A 5,783-nucleotide genomic window follows, 5' to 3' on the forward strand; every position below is an offset into this window, starting at 1 on the left:
GATACTGGGCTAGATGGACCCTGGGTCTGACCCATTATGGCTGTTTGTACGTTCAAAGCAAACACTTGAAGCAAGCAGGGTGATAATGTGGAGCTTGGACTCGGATAGTGCATGTGTGCACTTTTTAGGTTTTTTTATGCTTGGGGGTTCCTTCACTATAAACTGATATCTTCTAGTGTCTTTGGTCTGTGGGATGCAACTTTAAATAGCTAGTTAGTTAACATAATAAAGTTTTTTTTGTTTTACATTTCTTCTGGTTTTTAATAACGCAAATTTAATACACATATTAACTTTGTTTACAGTGTAATGGGGACCAAGTCTTTTATAACACAAGCTATACTTTTGCAATTGTATAGATATTCATTTTTATTTAAGGTGCATTACTAATATTTGATACTAAATGTAATGCTTAATTGCTAGAACAGATGCTCACAATCTTCTATTAGAATGTGTATTGCTTTCCCTTGCTGAGCACTCTGTTTTAGCAAAAGAGTTAGTAACATAATTTTTACCAAGCATTTTAGAGTTAATTTGCTTGTGATACCAATTCCACTTTCAAGTATTTAGAAACACAAACTTTAACAACAATTACTTCCTTGTCACAGAACATAAAAGAAAAACGTATAAAAATTAAACCAAAATAAATTTTAAATGCAAGTTCATGCAAACACTTTGAGGGTATTAAATTTTTATGACACTTTGTGTTTGGGAGCCAAAGGTGGAAACCTGCTGAAACTGTTTGGTTAGCTTTATGCATAAAATTGTTATTTTAAAACATTTTTGCCATGACATTTTTATAGGGATATTTAAAATTGCAAACAAGTTCATAAAAACCCAAACAAGAAATTGACATTTTAATATTACCTTTACCTTAATGTTGAGATTTCCCCTTACATTTTTTCTTTGAATAAAAAATAAAAATAATTACAAAAACTGAATAAAAGAATTCTTTTGGTTTTTAATTGTACATCTATTTCTGCCTCAACAAATAATGCATATATTTATAACTGAGACCTTTTTGAACTTTAAAAAAATGGTGGTAATAATACTATGATGCTTATACCCCAAACATAATAGTAAAATAGTGTGGTACCACTTATATTTTTTAAAAAAGGTATAAAATTGACTTTTGTTGCAACAAAATAGAAATAATTAAAAAAAAAAGTGATGTTACACACACAACATACAAACAGGACAGCATACATGACAAACTTACAATTAAAAACAAATGGCGCCAGACTTCTTATTTATACCTATATGAAATAAGACAAAAATAAAAAATATTTTAAAAAATAAACAAAATGGTTAACCATTTAAATAAGCAAGTTATTACCTTCATTTTTAATAAAATGAATTCATAGTAATATTTGCAAAAATTATTGTATTAATTTACTAACAAGGCATTTTCCATTATTTTATATTAATTTTATTTTAAAACTCTGTGATAATAAGGAAAGCCCATGTTTCAAATATTAGTTAGTGGTTAGGATTAGAAGCAGAGTGTGCATTTCTGTTGCTTGGCAACCTTATCTTCAAGCAAATTAGGAGTAATTCCATCAATTGCATTCCTGAAGAGTTAAATTTATTTATTTACTGGAGTTTTTTAAAGTAAAATGTTTACCTTGTTTTTTAATTTGTTTGATTGTTGTTTTGTTCTATTTTTAAGCTTTCGGAGGTTTCTGTAAAAACTATAACTTTTAAGGGGGGGGAGGGGATGAAGAGCAACCTAGGAAGGTAGTGAGACCTGAACATTACCTAGGAAGGTAGTGAGACCTGAACATTAACTCTATAAAGTTATCTTAAGTACAGGCAGCAGCCGCAAGTTTAGCAAACTGAGAAATGAGATAAAGGAAAACTTAACTGTATGTTTAGCCATGAGCAAGGAGTGTAGCTCCAGGGGTTAAAGCACTTGGGAACCCGCACCCCTGTTTTTCATGCTGGCTTTGAAAGGGAAGTGAGGATTGTTACCTGTTCTTGCAAAACCTCTATTTGTTTCCCCTAGTGTTTGTTGCTTTTGTCCACATGTCAAATGGAGTGCGGGAGTGCTCTTACATGCTCTAGTTAACTGTTTTTGGGCAACGCCATCTGTTAATGCATCTCTTAATTTTGCTAGGGCCACCTTTTTCTATTTCTGTTCCCATTCTTCAGGCACAGGGTAGCTCACGCTTGCTGATGACCACAAATATTTATAACAGGACAGCACATCTCTCTTTTTTTTTTGTTTTTGGTAGGTTTTTTACAGCTGTTTCCACAAAGTTTTATTCTGTTCCCAAGCTTGCTTTCTCTGGACTGCTTGCCACCCTGTTAGGAGAACGGGAGCATTCCAGAGCTCTGTGGCTTCTCCTGCTTTCTTTTAACTCTTTCTTTGTTTTTGTTATTTGCCCTGCCAATTTTGTGGCATGTTGTCTTAACTATAACAGCCATGGTTATAGTTTGCAATATTCTACATTTGAAGGCTACAGTCTCTGCCCTAGCCTTACAGATTCCATTCCATGGTCCTTCCCCACGTATGTCTCCAGCACAGCAGATAACCTCAAAATATGTTTTATAATTAAGGAGTAGGGGGGTCTTATCTGCATAACTTCAGAAAAATAGCAGACAAAAAACCTTTTCTGAGATGAGTACATTCTACAAATAATGATGCATATTTTGATGTAATACATGGTACAAACAAACTCATAATGTTGTGTGACTACAGACTTTTGTTTTAACCAAAGGCAAAACAACACAGGCATATGTATAAAATATATCATTGGGGGCTAAATATTTCCCAATCATTCTAAACCAGTGTTATTTTGAGTATGTAGTTCCATCACCCTGGTGATGAACACTAGATAGGTGCCTAATGTGGTAGAAATAACTTTTTTCTAGCTGATGGGTTACCCCTTAGTGCTCACCCAAGGGCCAAGCTAGTAGACTACTTGGGCAAGCCACATCACCGCTCTGTGCCTCAGTTTCCCAGCTGTCAAGTGGGGATGATGATACTGAAAGCGCTAGGGCCTGAATCCACAAAAGGGTCTGAGGCATCACAATGTTTAACGTTTAGACACCTAGAAAATCACAGGAACAACCCTGCGGTAGGGGCCTTCACAGTGAATGGGGTGAGACAGGCGCCTTTGACAACAATTCACAAAGCCAGCAAGGTAGGTGGGGAGTCAATGGAAGAGGCCAGCAAGAGGGATGTGCTAAGTTCCACCAGGCCCCTCTCTGAGTTCAGCCCCCAAGTCTGGGCTGGTAGAAAGCACCTATTGTTGGTAGCAATCCACAAGCCAGGAGCAGACAGGGGTTTGGCTACCTAAGTCACAAGCAGGGCCCAATCCAGTGAGTGTACTCAGAAGCTGCCTAACTCCACAAAAGAGCAGGGACAAAGGGGGTTCAAGTCCCTCCTCTGCCAGATGAGTAGGGATTTGAACAGGCCTCTGCCACCTCTCAGGTGAGTGCCCCAAGCAGAATCATTCTAACTTTCTCTGCCCTTGTTAATTATTCAATTATTTAATTAAAGTGAAACAACGTCAATAGGAGAGATTGAGAGAGACTACATGAGAATATCCCATTCTCAGGGCCCTGACCTGAGAGGTAGCAGATCCCTGCTCAAATCCCTTCTCCTTATCTGGCAGAGGGGAGACTTGAACCAGTGGTCTCCTCCCAGCACTCTAACCACAGGGCTACAGCTGACAAGGGAAGGCCTCCCCCCCACCCTGGCTGTCCTGTGGAGCTAGGCAGTCTCTGAGCATGCTCACTGGCCCCACCCACGACTCAGGGGAACACCAGGCTGTGGCTCACTCACTCTGGGGTGTAGGTGGGAGACAGGTGCCTAGACACCTCAAGTGAGGCAACGGCATGCATGTAGAGAGGCAGAAACCCAGCACCTACTGCAGAACCTGAGGTGCCTGCAGGGTTAGATGGCAGCTGAACAGGAGCTTTGAGGGTCACAGCTGAGCCTAAAAACAGGACTTAGGAGCCTAGGGAGCTTTGTGGCTCCTACACTAGGGATTTTATTATCTGCCTGGCGCTGGTCTCAGTGAAGGGCAGTGGCCCCATTTCTGATGCCACAGGCAAGAGTCAAACAGTCAGAACTTTACTCAGCACGTGATTCAGTGTTTAATGCTCAGTTTTTACAGAAAGACCAGGCAAAAAGACGCTGCGTGTCTGCAGAAACAGTAAAGTGCCTGCAAACAGGGAAGCACAGGACTGTTAGAGTTGTAGGACACGCAATAAAAAGAACCGATTCTGCCATTATCAAGGCTCAAACCCCAGCACCACTCCCCTGAAAGGGACAGGATTCTATTCAGGATGTCCACATGTGGGTTAAGCCAGTACACCACCAGCTCTGTGATCCCCACCCCCCGGCATTACTAAGGCCATGGCCCACCGTCAGGCATTTACACTCAGAATCAGCGCTGACTTGAGCCCAGATGCTTCTGATCTCTGTCCTGACACCGACCCTTGGCGCACACTGAGAAGGGGCAACTCCTTACTATCCCACTGGGTAGCCACAGTGCTGGAATCGACGTGTCCATGATTTGAGAAGCTAGTGAATCGCCCAGAGCACGGTGATTTCTGTCTGGTTCCGGGATAGGGGCTGGGCTGCCAGTAGCAGTAGCCCTCTTACTGCCTCAAGATCAAGAGGACAGAGCGCACTTGGAATGGCGTAAAGGAAAGCTTCAGGCCATGCTCCTCTAGCGGCAGATGGCTGCTCAGGTCTGGCCGTTCCAGGAGGTCACAGCTGGGGAAGGAAGAGAAAGAGAGAATGAAGCTGAAGCCCCAGAATACAAGGTCTCACAGCGGCCTCTCCCTTCCCCCACCTACTTACCTGATTGCTTCCTTCACAGGAAGGGAGGTCTGGAGCCACGTGACCACAGTGCTGCCATGTGACTCATACAGCCTGACCACCAGCCCGTCCAGCCTGTCCTCAGCCTTCATGGACAGAGAGAAACATTATTCTCAGGATCAGCCAGATGACTGATGATACCTGATCTCCAAATGCTTTACAAAGGGGGAGGGGGGCAGTATCATTACCCCATATTAGAGACATGGAAACTGAGGCACCAAGAGGGGAAGGGACACACACTGAGTAGGCCTGTGGCAGAGCTGGGTCTAGAAGCCAGGTTAGCTGAGTCCCAGTCCAGTGCTCTAGCCACTAGCATATGCTGCCTAGATGGCACGGTGCCTCCTCCCAATCATCAATGTGCAAGAGCAGCTTTGATTCACCATTTCGACTAGAGGATAGCCAGCAGGAAGAGGTCAAACTCTGAACCTGGCTGGGTCGCCCCGTTTAGAACAGACGGACCCTGAGTTCTGTAAGTCCCTGCAGGAGGCTGTAATGAGGAGTAATGCTTTGCAATTCTCTTCCAGAGCCCTCAGAGTGCTGACGCAGGCAGGAATTGTTCAGCCCATCTGGGCAACGGAGATACCAAGGCCTGAATTTCCAGAAGTGGCCACTGAGTTTAGGTGCCTGCACTGTGAATGTTCACATTGGGCCTGATCTCCTGAGGAGCTCAGCCCCGTCCCCACCCAGCAAAGTACGCTGGATTTGTGGGCACTCAGCAACTCTGAGCATCAGGCCCAAGGCACTGTAAGCTGGGGGCCTAAAAATGGAAGAGAAGCTGCCACTGCTATGGGTGCAAGATTTTGGCTAGTGTGATTCTCCCAAGTCCAAACAGTGAGCCAGGCTGCCTGACTCCCAGACTCCTGCTATAACCACTAGCCCACACTGCTTCCCCTGTCAGTGTAGGAAATTCCTGCTCAGCTCAGCTGAATGTCAAAGATCTGGGAGGTGTGGG

At 43.1% G+C, this 5,783-nt stretch overlaps 1 long non-coding RNA gene across 1 annotated transcript; it reads right to left on the reverse strand.

The window, feature by feature from the left end:
• Positions 1 to 4,077: 4,077 nt before the first annotated feature.
• Positions 4,078 to 5,732, reverse strand: LOC135980372 (uncharacterized). The gene is made up of 2 exons (XR_010597459.1): positions 4,814 to 5,732; positions 4,078 to 4,726 (listed from the first exon to the last, which is right to left on the reverse strand). It is a non-coding gene; the product is annotated as an uncharacterized LOC135980372 (long non-coding RNA).
• Between the last annotated feature and the right edge of the window lie 51 nt (positions 5,733 to 5,783).

The sequence above is a fragment of the Chrysemys picta genome, unplaced genomic scaffold, assembly GCF_011386835.1.
Source record: "Chrysemys picta bellii isolate R12L10 unplaced genomic scaffold, ASM1138683v2 scaf2939, whole genome shotgun sequence".
NCBI lineage: Eukaryota > Metazoa > Chordata > Testudines > Emydidae > Chrysemys > Chrysemys picta.